Source organism: Perna viridis, chromosome 12, assembly GCF_037379345.1.
Source record: "Perna viridis isolate PV_CMFRI_1.1 ecotype Kerala chromosome 12, ASM3737934v1, whole genome shotgun sequence".
Taxonomy (NCBI): Eukaryota; Metazoa; Mollusca; class Bivalvia; order Mytilida; family Mytilidae; genus Perna; species Perna viridis.
Genome location: NC_142456.1, coordinates 20,960,322 through 20,978,675, shown reverse-complemented (window position 1 = coordinate 20,978,675; position 18,354 = coordinate 20,960,322). Strand labels below are relative to the sequence as shown.

The window sequence follows — 18,354 nt, the reverse complement described above, 5'->3', positions numbered from 1 at the left end:
AAAATAGGCAATGCCTGCTCAAATGACAGAATGTTCACCTCTGTTCACTTAAATATGATCCTCGTCATATTTAAGTGATGTCATGATAATTGCAAATATACACAAATGATGTTTTTAATGACGATAAAAAAAGCAATTTTTCAAATTATTTTTATCATGCAAATTTGACTGCTTCTATATATATATCGAAAAGTGTAGCCATAACTGTATAAATTTAAATTATTTAAAAAAAAATAATAAAACCTAAAACCAAATCTTGTGATTTTCATTTCGTTTTGTAAAGAGCAAAACCTCAAAGTAGAACGACAAAAATGAAAGCAAAAATATATTCTTGAAAATGAAGTTACAGCAATACATGGTTCATTGCAGTGTTAAGACTTAGTTAAATGTTCCCTTTCAGTGACAGTCTCTGTAAGGAGCTGGCAGTGTTTTAAACATAATATGAAATAATGTTTTTTGATGATTATAGAGTATAACATGGCATTTTTCATATTACACCTATTATCAGCCCTAGGTCATGATATCAGCCCGAGAGCCGTAGGGCTTTCCAAATGTCACCGTTTGACATTCAGTTTGATATTGAAAAGTTGGAATGTCGAATATTGAACATTGAATATCAAACGTACACTTGATCTCGGTCCTTAACGGATGTTGAACATATTGTTATAAAGATAAGAAAAAGAAAAAGAAAAGCGGCATGTGATAAAGACAAATAAGTAAAAGAAAAGCGTCTTGTGATAAAGAAAAAAATAAAAAGAAAAAAAAAAGAAAAAGAAAAGGAAAAGAAAACTACCTTTACAAATGTTTAATGTAATGTAATACATAAAAGTTATGATAACTGAGCACAGTCAATTCAATTTTTAAAGTCACAATTCAAATGTATTAATATAAGATATAATATATGTCTTGCAGTAAAAAAAAAAATGGCGAAACAGGATGTCGTCTGTCTTAAGAGTAGGGGAATGTATAACCTATAAATATCCAAAATAATGTCCACTTCAGGAAATCCTACATGTGCGTTTCCTTGTTTAATATTTAAAGGATATCGAGCTCATACTAAAACATTAAAAAAAAATACAAATGACAAAAATAAAATAATTAAATGGATAACAATGTCTACTTTATTTTTAGACAATAAAGAGGTCAAGTACTGGCGTATTGGTAGAATATCGATAACGCATATGTCCAAATATTGCTAATGAGCTTTGACATGAGTCAGACGATTGGATGTCGACCATGAGTACCAGTTACATGAAATATCAAGAGTGAAGTGTATCAAAGTGCTCGTGGATCGTTACGGTGTATCCATCTGCGCTATGAAAACTGATTTGTTCAACGTGTCATAGTTTTCGTTTTCTCTTTCGTCTACTCCGGACTTTTTATGAGCAATTCGGCGGGTGTTTCTGCTTCTAGAGAAGCAGAGGACGCTTACCCTACCGGTGTACCTGGTTCATGCTCCCAGTCCCAGTTGCTCATTTGCTTTTGTTACTTTGTATGTATGATTTTGGTTACTGTATGTTCTTCACAAATATTGATATGCTGTATTGTACATGTGTTTTTTTTAGCAATCTCATCAGTAGCAACACAAATCTTGAAACAGGCAAATTCACTCTGAGATACATCCTGGTCGATGTTTCTAAATCGGTTTCCAGGTTAGCGTAGAAATGATTTATAATGAAAAAGTGACAATTCTTACATCCTTTCTTGGATTAGATGTAAATGAATTTAAAAACATTTTATATATAGGTCGATCATTGACTGTATAGTCAAACTCTGATATGTATGATTTTAAATCATGTTACGTATTGATATTTGCAGTTGCCATTATTTAAGTTTCTCTTAAGTGATCATATTTAATGGTTTGAATTTTCACGGTGTTGTTAATTTGAATAACATCTTAAAATATAAAAAACTAAATTTTACAGATACCATCTTTTGCGTTTACTTGTTGACGGTATGAAAAGATAAAAATGTGTTAGACGTAGTGTCAATGTAAAATTCCAGAATATGACATGCCTATAAGCGTCTATCTGAATATACAGGTTGATCAAAGCCTCCGACATTCAGAACTCTTTCTGGGCGCTGCAGATAGCCATCTCGGATATTACAAAAAATCTTTACAATGTTGGAAAAGTTAAAATACGGGACGTCATACAGTTATAAGAAAGCCTTCGGAATCAATAGCGTCTAAGAACGTAGCCAGACATATTCGTAATTTAAAGTAAGAGATGTTACTTAAGCCTGTCGCTACGAGGAACTTTGTAAATACTCGGAAATAACCGATAAGGAACAACAAAATAAAAAAAAAGACGACCAACAAATCATATATGACTAAGTGACTCTTATATGTAACTGCAATTAACAAATACACATATGCATGATGTATGAACAATTAATAACTTCATAACGCGACTACTCTTTCGGAAATGCATAGTTAAATACTAAAATTGTACACGGTGTTTGCGATTTTCAACAACATGTACATAATATATACCTAATGAGAACTATAATTAAAACAAAATATAAACTCAAGGCGATCATGATAAGATCCAGAACAAGACGTTTATGATCAGGGAAAAAACATAGAGTAATGATACCAGATATTGAATGACTCATTTAGCAAACCAAACTCCAAAACCAGAGTGCAGTTAGTAACAATGATATTTTCAAAGGACATTTCGGGATTAGATGCCCATTTCAGGGAAAGCTAGTTCATTTGTTTATCTTACAATGGTCTTTTGGGACGGGAAATGCTTGATTTTTAATGGCAATTATATAATGTAAATTATTTCTTCCAAAGTAGGAGTTTGTAATCTTCAACGCAGGAGGCTCAAATGTGGGAAGGTGGACTAATTTCCAACCTGCCCAGGGTACGAGGATTAAGGTCTCCAGAAGTCACATGCATACGAATTTATCTATGTCGATAATTTTTCTTGCAAGACAATAAATATATACACACCTATTTCATGTATGTAACACATTTTATGTGTGGATATCGAATGGAATTATACTGGAAAAAAGCAATTAAGTAGAAGTAATTCAAAGTTAAAGCATATTTCATCAGAAACAAAAATTTACGAAAATAACAGCTAATGCAGCTTTAAGCAATTGTCAATTTCAAACATTTTCGATGAACAGTTACAATGATAATAATATGATCAATGCAGCTTGAGGTCACTTATTTGAATGATTGATTACGTATTTGATATGCCAAATCAGCCCCGCTGTAGAAATTAATGCGCAAGTTTCAATGTTATTTGATTTTTTTCCCTGAAAGTGAAACTGTTCAATTTAAGCAATCAAGATGGCTGATCACATTGTCAAAACTGATATGCTGTTCCTGGCCCAGCATTTGGTTTTATTTGCAGTTGAAATTAGATTAGGATACTATAGTCTCGTTAGTAATATAACTAACCCATAACCAGAATAAAAAAAAACCTGCAACATAATATGTTGATTGATATTTTCAGATTTGGTTCTATAAATTAATGCGGAACAAATTAAGTAATGACTAATTTTACACTCTCTCGTGGAATGAATACCAAGAAATTTTAACTTAAGAAAACATCCTTTATTGGTCCATTATCGTTCGGACAGTCAAATTGTGATAACTATCTTTAACAACTTATATTCAATTGTATGGTTTTGTAAGGTATTGTTAGTGTCAGAAGTTGAAAGTCAAATTGGCGGATACTAAAGAAATCTTCGTAGTTGTTATTTTTGTCGTTGATTCTGTCAGGTGAGCATATTTAATGGTTTAAATTTTCACGGTTTTGTAAATTTTAGCATCGTTTCAAAATGTAAAAACTCAATTTTGCGTTTATTTTTCCTTGCGTTGATTTGTCCCCTCCACAAATTGCGAATGTTCTGCTTCATTTGAGGTCTATATACAAATAGCCAAGAATATGACATGCACATGTGCACACGATTAAAAAAATATACAAGAATATCAAAGTGTCAAATATGTAAAACTTAAGCTCCGAATAGCGTTGGTCGTTCAAAACTCACTCTAAAAGCGGAAAACAGTCTTATAAGAAATAACAATAATCTCGAAATATCTAGTAATGGGGAGGATATACGGTGTAAGAAATCCCCTCGCTTTCAACATTTTTCAATAATTTCAAGACTTATTTGCAACAGTTAATAAGATATGTCACGAAAGTCTGTCGCTGCGAAAAGCTTTGGATCATCATCGTACATGATGAGGAGAAACATAACGAAAGCAATCGAAAAAAAAAAAACAAAAAACAAAAAAAAAACAAATAATATATGACATTGTGTCTCTTACAAGATATTCTTATTCTGCACTTGAGAAATGCAATTGCATGAAAAACTCGTGAATATGTGTTAAATAAATTATTTAAAAAATGCAGAGTAAACTGCGTGGAATTCTCAAGGTGCCATTTCTCCTCAACAAGCATGGTCATAAGTAAATGTGTGAAAATATCTATACACCTGATGAGAACAATGATTAAGATTAACGCCTAAAGGAAAGCGACAATGATAAGAACAAGGGCATGATATGTATGATCCGGAAAAAGACTAAAGCAACGAAAAGAGCCAAAAGCATAAATATTGCAAGTCTTACTTATTCTCGTCGATCTCTGTTAGTGGGTTATGATATAAGGCAGACCGCTAAGTATCTGAAGTGCCCTTTATCTTAAGTTTTTTGGATTGAAACGACATGGAACAAATTTCGAATTCGTGATAAGTTTTCACTGTTACATAATTGTTAATATAATTACTACAGAAAAGTAAAGGTTAATATCAATTTTTGATTGACTGATATGAAGTTCCTGTCTTACTAGCAGATGAGATATGTTATCTTCAATTAGAATCAACTTTTCCGGACTTACTTCCCACCAAAATTGACACTTACTAGCTGTAGTGATTTGACTTCTTTGATACTGTATTGGACAAAGTTAAAAGAGCTAGGTCATATGATTCACTGATGTTCTCAATTACAATTATAAATCACACCACCGTTCCATCGTGTAAGGGAGAGAAAAAATACACAAAGATACACAATTTAAACGATTTTAATTTTATTGCATGATCTTTTGCTCTGTTATATCAAATTAAATATCAAATTTCAGCGGTTTAAATTAGTCTTAAGAATTATTGTTATGTATCAGTTTTACAATTCTTAGAAACTACTATTATCAGTAATATCATATTTAATTAAAAGTAGAAACACGATAAACTCTCCCACATAATCATACAATTATAAACACCGGTGCATGAGTTGTATGTCACTGACCTCGAGTAATATTATGGTTATAATAATTTACTATTTATGTAGCTGTCTTAGTAAAAATCATGCAAAATCTGAAAAATGTGATACACCCTAAAAAAGACTACACATTTTTATTTTTGTAATTAAGTATGAAATGTGTAATTATTCATTCAAATCTACATGCTCTTGGGAGATAATCAACATTGAAAATTAAAAAGATTCTATTGTATTTGGTTGTCATTTACAGAGTTATCTCCCTTAATTTTGAAATCTACAGTGCATTCTATACAATTTTTATCTTCTAAGAACACGGGTTATATGAAAAACCACTTGTTAATTTCTGTTTTCTATGACTATTCAAACAAAAAAACATGTAGACTTTTTACCCATGAATCACATTTTGCTTGATTCTTAGCTGCATTGCTACTTAACTATTAGATTAAGGATAAGTAATTACATAGCTGTTAAAAACAAATTAACACCATATGAAATGTTATTACTAGATTAAGTTTTCGTTATTTAATGAATCTAATGAAAAGTGAACTTGGTTCTTTACTTAAATTGTGACAAAACATATAACACACTACAAAAACCTCAGGCATATTTAATTACAGTCACGTAATTACGTTACATTATGGTGATATTTTATTTAAGGCTTTCCCTACATGGGAAAGACCTTGTTAATTTTCTAATGTTTTTTTTCATTCTTTCGTCATTTGCAAAATTTTCTTTGACATGCTCACTCCTATTCATCTTTAAAGATATCATTACCAAATTTGGACCATAGATAGAGCTTAATAAGGACTTTGATCCGATGAGCCTGTGAAGAATTCCATTATCCATTGTAGTTATCGCCCTTTTTTTGGCGTTTTTTTTTCAACATGGTCCCCCAAATTCATTTTTCAGGATGTCATTACCATATTTGATGAACATGTAGATGTCATCATGTTCATCTTTAAGAGTTATGTCCCTTTAAAACAATTCTTTTGTAATCTCTCATATCTTGAAAATCATAAGAGATATACACGAAATCTGGAAACGGTTTTATGTACATAAGCAGACGACCAAATAAATATGAATTTGTATTTTCCTATAAAACCACACGGGAGTTATATCCCTTTAGAATATCATACTAAAGTTTTAAAAAATCATATTTCGAGAACCGCAAGTTGTAGAGACATGGGACCTTCATCAATGATCTTTGGTCCATGTGACCTTTCATTTGCATTCAAGGTCAAAGCTCACAGAATGCTAGTTTTTTTCCTTCCAACATATACTTTAAAACGGCCCTGCTTCGTCATCTTTCAAGATATCATTACAAAATTAGCACCACCGATTGATCTTCCTTAGGACTTTTACAGGATATCCCCATGACGAATTTCATCATCCACTGTAGAAGTTATCTCCCGCTTATAACATTGTCAACATGGTTCCTCGAACTCATTTTCAGGATATCATTATCATACTTGATGAACATGAAGATGTCATCATATTCTGTTAGAAAATGGTTCTGCTAAGGATTTCATTATCATCTTTGACAGTTATGCCCCCTTAAAACAATTCCTTTAAAACAAAAGCGACTAAATAGTGCTCAGAACCTTAGCCGGGGGCTAGGGCGCTCTGCCCACAGAGCAACTGGGTTGTGTGCCTCAGGTGGTGGAATGGGGTACCCCTGGTGTGTTACATGCTTGGGTTGTCAGGCTATAATACGTAAAACCTGACCGCAAACCATAGTGGTGCACCGTGTTGGGAAAGATGCCACGTTCGTCGCACATTAAAGAACCCTACTGTGATATTCTCCTGGAGTAAGAACCATAGGGCTCCGCCTCAGGAGGCTAAATTGCCCGACCCTACCCAACTCTCCCCATTTCCAGTGGCAATCAAAATTTGTCGACCCCTTCATCCTTGTGTCCCATCCCATTTTTCATTTCATCATCATTTCATGTTCATTTTATCATCCACTTCATGTTCATCGCCTGAACATAGCTGAAATATTGTTGCGCGGGCGTTAAACCCCAACAAACAAACAAACAAACAATGAGTTATATCCCTTGAAATATCATACTTAAGTTTTTAAAATTTATATTTCGAGAACCGGAAGTTGTAGAAACATGGAACCTTCATCAATGATCTTTGTTCCATGTGATCTTTCATTTGAATCCAAGGTCAAAAGTCATAGAGTGCTAGAATGCTTTCTCACTGCAAACTACAAGCCTTGATATTAAGAAAACGATAAGAAATAAGTGCATACATACAGTGTATAAAATTACCCTCTCGATAAGTACTACATTTTCAGACAAAATTTACTACTGTAAGACCGTCTGTTCAAAAGTTATAACAATTTTAATGTTTTGCCGAATCCGGCTTGTGACCTTGACATAATTGTATGACCTTGACATTGTAATTTTTATCAAGGTCTGGTAATCCTAGGATTATGTTGTAGTTTCATGTCTCTACGACTTCCGCCTCTGGAGTTTGTAATTGCATCATATTTTAATAATCAGTGGGCTCAAAATGAACTCAAGAATTGCCCAAATTATTTTGTAGTTTTGATGTATACGTTCTGTAAATTATTATACAGTTTTCAGATTTGAGATATCTCGTCTTGTTTTGGATCTATTGAAATTTTAGTTTTTTCAGAGCGGGGGTTTATAGCTAAAAAATCACAACAGACACACAAATGATCATTGCACAGAATGAAAGATCTGCTCAAGTACAACTGTTTGACACAATACCAAGGACAAAAAAAAAAAAAAAAAAAAAAAAAAAAAAATAAAAAAAAAAAAAAAAAACCATAACGATACTACAACTTAAAATTTTCATATTGTCCAATGGTTTTGTATATTTCATCAATACCTATTTGTAGATTTGATATTGCATCATTTTTTAAGTCATACTTGAACAAAGAGAAGGAACATTAAGTACCTAAATTTTAAATTCTTATAGGGTTAGGTTGTTGCATATCAAATGAAAGGTGCGAAAGATCGATGTTTTGTCTCGAAATAAATGAGTTGGGTGAGGTAAATGAGTGCAAAACTTAAGTTGTATATATAGTTAGATTGTCGCATATCAAATTAAAGTTTACAATGTGTACATCTCAAATTTCATTTTTTTTACACAGAAAAAAGAATCCAGTTGGGGTTAATAAGTGCAAAATTCTAAAGTTAACAGAAAGTAGGGTTGTTGTATATCTAACGAAAGGTCGTCGAGTTTACATTACAAAAATCATGATGGAAACATCGACAAATGCATTTGACAAGGTCACCAAGTGCAAAAAAAAAAAAAAAAAAAAAAAAAAACTGTTGTAATTTTATGTATCAAACAGAATGACTTAATGCGTATGTTACAAAGAGAAAGTTTTCAAGGGAAAGACCTTTTAATTGTTTAACAAACAATTGACATATTAGTTAGTCAATATAATTTGTCTATTTAGGATAATCTTCCATGTCCGCATTATTTGCCGTGTTAACGAGTAATGAATGGTACACAGATTCTACCTGAAATAAAAATAGCGTAATTGTTTTCAGTACTTTACATTATGTATGCAGATCTGTTTGTTCATGTGTTCATTTTTAGACTATGTATTTGGATTTCGGCGTATTTGATTTATCCCACAACTAACGCTTCGGTATAGTTTAGCCTATACATGTATTTAGAAGCAGTTAACTCACCTTTCAAGCATATGTATCCGTCATTTGGGCATCATTTAAGAGAACCTAAACCGATGAGGTCTAAAGTTCGTATGCCTTATTACAATTAATTTTCAGATCAATGACTTATATGTAAATGTATCAGTACCGAATTCACAAAGGGAATTTTTTTTTACAAAAAATTAAGACCTTTCGATATTTTCAGTAAATATTCCCTACTTTCATAAAGGTTATGTTTTCAATACAGAACAAAGGTAACACAAGCGGTTATCAACCATATAGTTTTTCTGCACTCGCAGGCAGGTCCAGGTCCGAGGCGTCGGCTATTTTTATTCTGTATCTGACTTGCACGACCTTTAGCTCAATATTTTATCTCTGTATTTGCTTGACACAAATGTAGGTGAATTACGCAAGTCTAAATTCAGTGGCGGATTCAAAGGGGGTGGAGAGGGTTGACGAAAAATTTGTCATTCTCATTTGTAAAATTGACCAAAATAGTAATAAAAAAACTTTTTTCTGAGGATCCCTCCTTTTCAAAGTGTTTGGATCAGCCCCTGAAATTTGTATAGATACATGTAAAATATGTTATACAGAATATGAACAATAACAAAAAGGAAATTCGAATAATAATTGAGGTTAAATATGATGCATATTCAGACATATAAATTATGCCCATTGAATAGAGTGTATGGCATACATGTCTAAGTAAAAAAAAAACTAACGAAAACATATCTTTATTTTTGAAACTATACAGTGAAATAAATATCACGCTCTCATGTATTTTACATTTTTTTTTATATATGAGGAATTTTTAATAAGCGTATTCTAAAATTAATCGCGCATCATACATGTACATGATATTTCTTTGTTCTTCGGTTGTTTTGTTTTTAAATTATCAATCAAATTATCCAGAGGCGAATCCAGTTTCGGAAAATTAAGCAAGACCTTTTCGCTTAAATATTTTATTTATTTCATGCAAAATATTGTATAAAGCAGCAAAGTCTAGCCTGGTTTCCCTTCTATATGGAGTCCGACGGGGCAATACCGCGTTAATGTTGAGCAATGAAAGACACATTATTTGACTATGAAACAGACTTTGCTCTGTCTAAATTTGATTTTATTCTTTCTTTGCGGAAGAAGAACAAAGATGGAACCTTCTATATAACACAAGTATTGCCCTTGACGACAGTGAATATTTCAACCTGCCACCCAGTCAATCTATCAAGAAATTTGACCCTTCATCAACAACTGAAGAAGTGGAACAAATCAAAGATTCAAATTGCCCGATAAAAAAATGTGAAAAATGTTTGGGCATTAACACTTATGATGCCTGGGGACGGTGGCGAAATGATTTTACTAGACAAAATGGACATTTTTCATATGACCCCTACACAAAACTATTAAAAAATCTCCGTTAACTTCGGTTTTTGAAATGCACCAAAGGTTAAAACAAAACAATGGCATTAAGCTACAATATTTTTTTTTATAACAAAGGAAATTGTTGCATTAGTACATTGGTAATACTTAGTCAAATTTTTAAATTATCACAGTAAACCTGTCTAAAATTAAGCCTTTTTTGGACTGTGAAAGGATTTTGTACGCTAAGGCCCGTTTTTGGCCCCCCAATTTCAGAAAAAGAATATAATATTTTATGGCATCCATATTCAGGTAGTTTTTTAGCATGTTATACTCAAACACGACATAGAAAATGGGATGAAATGATATTTTTATGGGGAATTAATGTGGGGAGAAAAACACCGTCTTCCGTTTTTATCTTTCAAGATCTTTTATTATTTTCTGAAAAGATCCTGATCATGTATTACTCAGCTTCTTTGAACATTTTGTGGAGGTTATTTCAACTGAAAAGACTTTTTATTCTCTTTTATGTTGGAGTGGGGGGTCTGATTTGCAGACGACAAATTTGCGACCGGAATCATGATTGCAAGTTTTTCGTCCGTTGGGTGTAGTGTGTCCGAGAGGTTCAGAATCGCTAAATATTACATCATACAAGCGGCCGTAGTTTGAATATACATATGAAATGTCACAAAATGTTTATATTTACCGAAAGTTTAAATAGTAGATATATCGTCTTTATTGTAAGTAGGACGTAATGGCGTAATGGTTAGCGTGTCGGTTTATGGAGCAGACAATGCTGATTCGAATCTCAGTGCTGGCATTTTTTTTCTTTCTTTACTACATATTTACTATTTATTTGTATTTGATATAAAATAATATCTATCGACATTTTTCATGGAATAATTGCAGCAGTGACTCGCTGATTGCATGGTAAAAAATACTTCTCGACTTTTAATATATGATGGTTGTAAATATTCTGTCTTGCAGAATACATAATTGCGACAAGATTCGATAATGCATTTTTTTCGTCCCATTGGTGTGCATTTTTAAGTGAAATCTGAAAATTATTTATTTCTGCAAACGATTACAAAAGATGTTTATGTACCGAAAGAACAGATAAGTACATATTTTTCGATGATTATTGGATAGTTCGTCGTGGCGAAGTGGTTAGTGTGACCAACTACAGAGCGAGCGATAGCGATTCGATTTTCGACGCTTGAATTTTTTTTTCATATTCAACTGTGGACATGTTATTTTACTATTTATATATTGTATTATAGATTATACGAATTGTACTGGAATCAACATTGGTGACGTAAAGAGATCAATATTTGCTGTTGTTCTGTTTAGGCTGTCTGCTTTACCTTAGATGAAATCGATGGTAACTAATTAATAGAAGATGCTTTTCGTATAGGGACTGACCATGTTGTACATTATATTTGAGGGGTGTAGAGAGGGTGGGAACCCGGGAATTAGGGGGTGTCGGAACCGGGAGTTAAGGGAACGGGAATCGGGAGTGACATTTTGAGTTATTGGGAAAAATGGGGAGGTCGAGAACCGGGGAATAAAAGGGAAGGGAACTGCTGACCCCCTGTGCACCACAGTGTTATTTTAAAGGGGTGTTTAGGGGACAGGAAACGGACGGGATGGGCGGAGCGGACAGGGAAATGGAACCTGGAAATAAGGGGGACAGGAAACGGTAGTGAAGGTGGCAAAAACTTCTGACCCCGTGTCCACCTCCTGAATTTATATTCTTGATGATAATGACTGAGTTTTTAAGCATTTGCACAATCGAAGCCTGTATCAAAGAATTAATATTTAAACAAAACAAACAAAAAACATACCGTCATTTATTAATTACTGTATAGTACACAAAATATCCCTGCAATAAATCATAGACTTACTACAAAGTATTACATGTACATTGTAACTTCAACAAAAAATATGCATAATATCGGATACGATTTAACAAATGTCTCATATAAGTAGATTGATTTTGAAAGACCTAATCAACATGAAATTGATGGGGAGCTAAAGTACATGTTTAGGAAACCCCTAAAAAGGGAAAATTGCTTTATTGTCAGTGGGTCGTTCTTTTTTGTCTAAACCTACATGTACGCGTTTGATATAAATTGTGATGTAGGTACAATGTACATGTGGATGACATACAGACAGAATCTGATATTCGGGCTTCACCACGAAAATTTGCCACACTTTAGAAATCCGTCTGTCCGTCCATCTGTAACAAAATCTTGTATTATAAAACAGCCTTTTGATATTTAGCATGCGAGTATATCACATTAAGACGGTGTTTATGTGGGTATGTGGGTATATCATGAGACCAAAATACATTGTATGTTGCTTACCATGGCCTTCGACCTTGCACTTTGACCTGATGGTCAAATCATTAGTTTATATGGAATTTACGCGTCCGGAATGAAACTTCTTTGTCTTATAAGATATCCTTTTGATATTTGGCATGTTGATAGATCACATTATGGCGATATTTTCCGTAATATGGATGTTTACTGTCAACCCTGAACTTTAATGACCTTATGATAAAATATTCGATTTTTGCACACACAAAATGGAGACATGTGTTACTAACCTTAAACAATTTCTAGTTATGTGTTTTGGTTTCGAAAAATCAAATACTATATTTAAAAAAATACTGTTTTGATAGAGTGCTTTGTTTCTTCATAGTTCATCCTGACATGCCAACTCAACGAAACTATAGCTGTGTCATATGTTTAAAAACACATCTGAAGGAAAATGATCGACGCGCTATAACAAATTCTAATCTAAGATCCCATTTAGAGACAATTCTGAATAGACATGTTTATGATGGAGATAGACTTTGTTCAAAATGCAGAAGTAGAGTTCGTCGCGAAATCAAGGCAAATTCGGTCGAAGATGAGATTGTTGCGAATGATAATTTTGAAAATGAAGATTCGGGAACTAAAACAGCAGAATCTAATATAAGTCCTAAAACGTTTCAACTTCAGCAAAATCACATCGCAGATGTATAGTGTATAAAAAGCAAAATACCAGCAGACACCATTAGATTGCAGTGTCAAACGAGGCTAAAACTCAAGCGTTTATTGATAAAGGATATTTTATTGCCACAAAAAGCAGATATTGCTCGAATCATCTGGGAACTCTCTTCAGCTTGAAATCACATCAAATTCGTAGAGTTGTTCATTCTGCACGGGAATCTCTTATCAAAAACTTTGTGCCATTATTTCTAGGATTCAACTACATGGGCCATTCTAAGTTTGTTGAAAAACACACAACACCCACAGCAAAAAACATTATTTGCTTGTAATCAAGATGATGTGGCTGAAGACGGAACTTACATTTATATACAAAAAAGTTCCTATCACCAGTTCCAGAAATGTACATACAGTTTGCATAAGAACAGACCTCTTGTGAAACCCATGCTAATAGTCTGTTCCGATGGTTATATTTTGAGTGTGTTTAAAGACGATTTAAAGGGATTAAAGACGGTGATGTCTTAGTCGTAGACAGACGTTTTAAGGATGGTCAAACCTTTCTTGAAAATATGAACTTAAATGTTGAGATGCCATGTTACATCAAAGAAAGGGGAGAAGCAACACACTACAGAGGATGCTAATTCATCCCGTCTTATCACTAAAGTAAGATTGGTCGTTGAGAGCGCCAACGAGCGAATTAAACAATGGTGCTTTTTAGACAAAGTTGTATCGAACCATTTCGTCCCTCACATAGGAGACTTTGTAAGGATTTGTGCAGCTTTGATAAACTGCTTCCGTCCTCCTTTGATTAATGACTTCTGAAATGATGAACTGGGGCAAATAATGGTAGAAAGAGCACAACAACCAAACCGTATACAACAAATTGTGGAAGAGAACAATCTTATCAGGAAAAAGGCTATCTATACAGAGATTAACGAAACTGAAAATGTGCTAGATTTTCCTTGGCTAAGCTTACAACTAATCAGAGACATAACTATGGGTGTATACTAACTCAAACTAGCGCCAAGGTATACAGAGAGTCATCTGTCTGATGATAACTATGTTCTCCAAACATGCAAGGATAGACCCAACATGCTTAGAGTTAAATTGTCATCCAGACATTTCTCGTCTAAGGTCCATAGTTTGTGGATCGAGTTCAGCGATGACATCAAAGGCTGGTATTGTACCTGCAAAGTCGGTTTCTAGAAGTCTAACAAATAGGCTTCTGGAACAGGGTTATGTCTGCATTGAATATGCGTCTGTCTGTCTGATCTGTCTGATCTTTATCAAGGTCGTACAGTCATTTGGAGGCACGTAAAAGTCACTTGTAGACGGTACGACCTTAACTTCTCCAATAAGGATAACCCAATCTTTGCTGTCAGCATACCCTTGATAGGTAGATGAAAGAAATAGAATCGAAAAATCCGCATGTACCAAAAAAAGGCGGAACCCATTACACTTAGTGAAGAGGAACAATTTGGAAAAATTTATTTTGTAAGTACGGAATTATTCTAATATTCTATCTTTTAAAGTTTATTTCAACAACTGCAAGCTATTCTCATTGAGGGCTGCTCGTTGAACAATATGAATTTGATAGAAGTGAAGAAGGCCTCTACTTGCATTTCCAGGGTACGTCGGCAAAAACATTGTCAAGGTGGAATCTTTTAAAAAAAAAATTGATAAGAAGTGTCTTTGTCAGTATGAAAACCCATTAAATTTCCGGTGTGTTGTCAATTTTATCTATATGTCGTTCCACCATCTGGTCCTTTTTACAGACGACCGTTAAACAGTACAAGAAGGTGTCCAATTTTTTTGGAACGGAAAACAGACATTCATATACTGCAGGGACACATGAGAGAAATGTGCAAATCAGCTGGTGTTGAGGGAAGAAAAACGGGACATTCCGGAAAGGTACATTGGTAATTGTTTACATTCTATTTATATCTGTTCCTTCATATAACAAATGTACATCGCTGGAAAAGTTAATTCTTAAGAGTTTTTCGGTATATTTTCCATCTAATTTTACAATTTAATGTTCGATCGTTCTGGAAAATATATATATATAAAATCGTTTTTCTTACTGTCCGTAACCTGACTCACTATATCAAAGATGCTCTGATTGGAGAGTAAAATTGTCTCTTCTCTTTAAAGGTCACGTGTTTAAAAATGATGTAGGGTTAAATGCTAGGTCGTATTGATTTTCAAAACTCATATTACTCAATGAAACAATGGCATGCTTAATTTTCAGGAAGCCACCGCAATCTCACTGCGTTATCATAATTATGACAAACAACTGATACATGAGCGCACTGGCCACAAAAGTGTTGCTGTCCGGGTATAAAAAAAAGGACAATTAAAGACCAATAAAAGGAATCTCTGACGTCCACCAACTACTGGAAATTTTGTGGAGCATCTGACAGCGAAACACATTAGGAAAGGAGCACAAGTGTCTTATCTAGGAACACATATACTAATGAAAAGGGTTAATAAATTAAAGTTTTCAAAAGGGGATGTCACTTTTTGAACTCAATTTTAACAGGAAAATATTATTTGAGCATCGTCGTATTACAAGGTGTATCAGAAATTCTGAAGATTATTTTCTGTAGAATTTATCCGCATTTATCCCATTTAAACATCGTTTTGTGTGTATGGTCTCGAACAAGTTATTGGAAAATAAACAATGCTTTGTCAACGGAAAGGTTGTTTTAATCTATTTCAGACCCTTTGAAAATTGTACAAAAATGATTTGACGCCTGTAGATCGATAGAAACTTAGCAGATTTACCCGGATGTTATATGGACGCTTTTAGAACCAATTGCAAATTTAGAAATAAATCACGGAATCTCCAATTTATCATTGTTTTACCAAGGCTGAACATTTATGACGCATTATTTTACCCCAAACCACAGCGCCTGGTAAAACAATGATAAAATAGTCTCCGTAATTTATTTCGATTCTAATAGGTCAATTACGGTACTTTTTTTTACATTTTCATGCCCTATTACGGGAACCTTAGACCCACCACATTTGTCCATATTTGGCTGTACCGTCTACGCTATGTCAATAGAAATGGTCGATAGTGAAAATGAGTGCGTGCTTTGTACTATTATTATTTATAATGAAAGAAAGGGTGAATTAAGTAGAATGATGTTAAATATGACAAAATTGTTTGCGTTATAAGATCACACATGGACAGGTCAATGCCTGCACTGAAACATTTCATTTATTGAGAATTGCTATTGTTTGTTTTCATACATAATGGCGCACGTGGCGAGTGCTACCACTTACGTATGTAAGTGATTTTTACAAAATATATTCTAAAACATAACGTCTATTTGTTTTATTAAATATGAATTTGATAATCATTTACTTTTATGAAATGAATAAAAACAGCTAATACACACCGGAACGCTTGTTTACATGATTTAAGGAGGGCAGTAACTTACACACGTAAAAGTCACGCCCAATAAGTCCCCTGCTGCTCATATATCAATCCAACATCAACCATAGTTGTGATCTCAAAGCCTGTTAAGGACGTCATATTAGAATTGAGTACTGATTTGTTCTATTCATAAAAAAAGTGTCCATGTAACACCCGTTAATGTACAGTTTTTCAGTAGCTCTGTTGGGGGTAAAGTTCTACAAGAAATGCTTCATTTGCTACGTTTCACAATATCACATTTCTATTACTCACAGAACGTACAACACAAAACGAACACACAAAAACAATGACAGGCACAAACCTCATTAAAATCGGGGATCAAACTCGCGTGATCCACTACGTCAAACTAGGTAATAAATAAAACATATAAAAAGGTATGATTGTTTGCTTTCGTTGTATTTTATATAAGGCAATTGCAATTGCAATTGCGTTTTAATAAACTATAATCATGGTAATAAAATTCGTATCTACTTTAAGTCGCTACCGCATGCAGTGACAAATTTAAACAAATGATAACGTAATTACTTCAAAGTTAATCATACAGTATCTATAGGTGAACACAATTTAATGTTATTTGTATACATCTTTACAATTCAACTGTTTTATTTGAGGAATTAAGATTTATTGACCGCATTTTCTCAAGTAACATACTGTCACTGACCCTAAATGCTTTTTGAAGTGACGTTCATATTTCGATTATTTTTTAAGTTATTTTATGCATGGAGTGTGATTACACCAATAATATCGATTTTTGCAGACACATTCAAAAGATTGATCTTTAATGCGATAGTTTGTGGTGCAACAAATTGCCTTGAAGAATTGCGATGCACTTAATTCGCTAATATATATATATATATATATATATATACATACAAACGTCTCAGAATGCGACGACTATTCGCTACACTGCTCCATCGGATCAAATTGATACAGGAAAGATATATAAACGTATAGAAAGGTTTGAAAAATTCCAATCGATGTCAGAACAGTCAAATTTGCGATGCAAATTTTTGATCGATCCCTCCTCAGGACTCGAACTCGTACCACTGTGACATCTATGGCAACACCACCTGCACAAAGTGAAGCGCCCTATACCACTCAGCCAGCTATGCTATATAAAAATATAGCTTTCGCTGGCCGGGTCATTTCTCCTGAAAACTTTCCCGTACTGCCATACATCGTGTACTAAGTTACAGCCCTATATTAATCCTACGAGGAGGAATGACCCGGCCAGCGAAAGCTATATTTTTATATAGCCTAGCTGACCGAGATACGATAAAATTGAACAAATATATATAGCTGCATACGTATTATATATCAGTGGCCCTTCGGGGTGATATTGGTCTATGGTCCATACCACATGCGATACAGACTTTGACATGTTACATATATTTTAATTTAGATATATGACATATGTGTATATGTAAATACAGAAGTAAGAAAAAAAAGATTGATAGATAAATACATGCAAACACAGTGAAAACATTCTCCATTGATTTAATCATTACAAAACTTATCTTCTGTTGCTGTACGCATAAAATTTACTAATGTTTCATATCGTGTTTTCCATTGCTAAACATATATTCACATTGACTGTTTTTTTTTTTAATTTACATTAGATATTATCAATCATTCGGAAGCCATAGAGACGTGCCTTTTCTAATTGACTCACATTGT

At 33.6% G+C, this 18,354-nt stretch overlaps 1 pseudogene; it reads left to right on the top strand.

The window, feature by feature from the left end:
- Nucleotides 1-3,304: 3,304 nt before the first annotated feature.
- Nucleotides 3,305-14,441, top strand: LOC148601648 (uncharacterized; annotated as a pseudogene).
- The last annotated feature ends 3,913 nt before the right edge of the window (nt 14,442-18,354 follow it).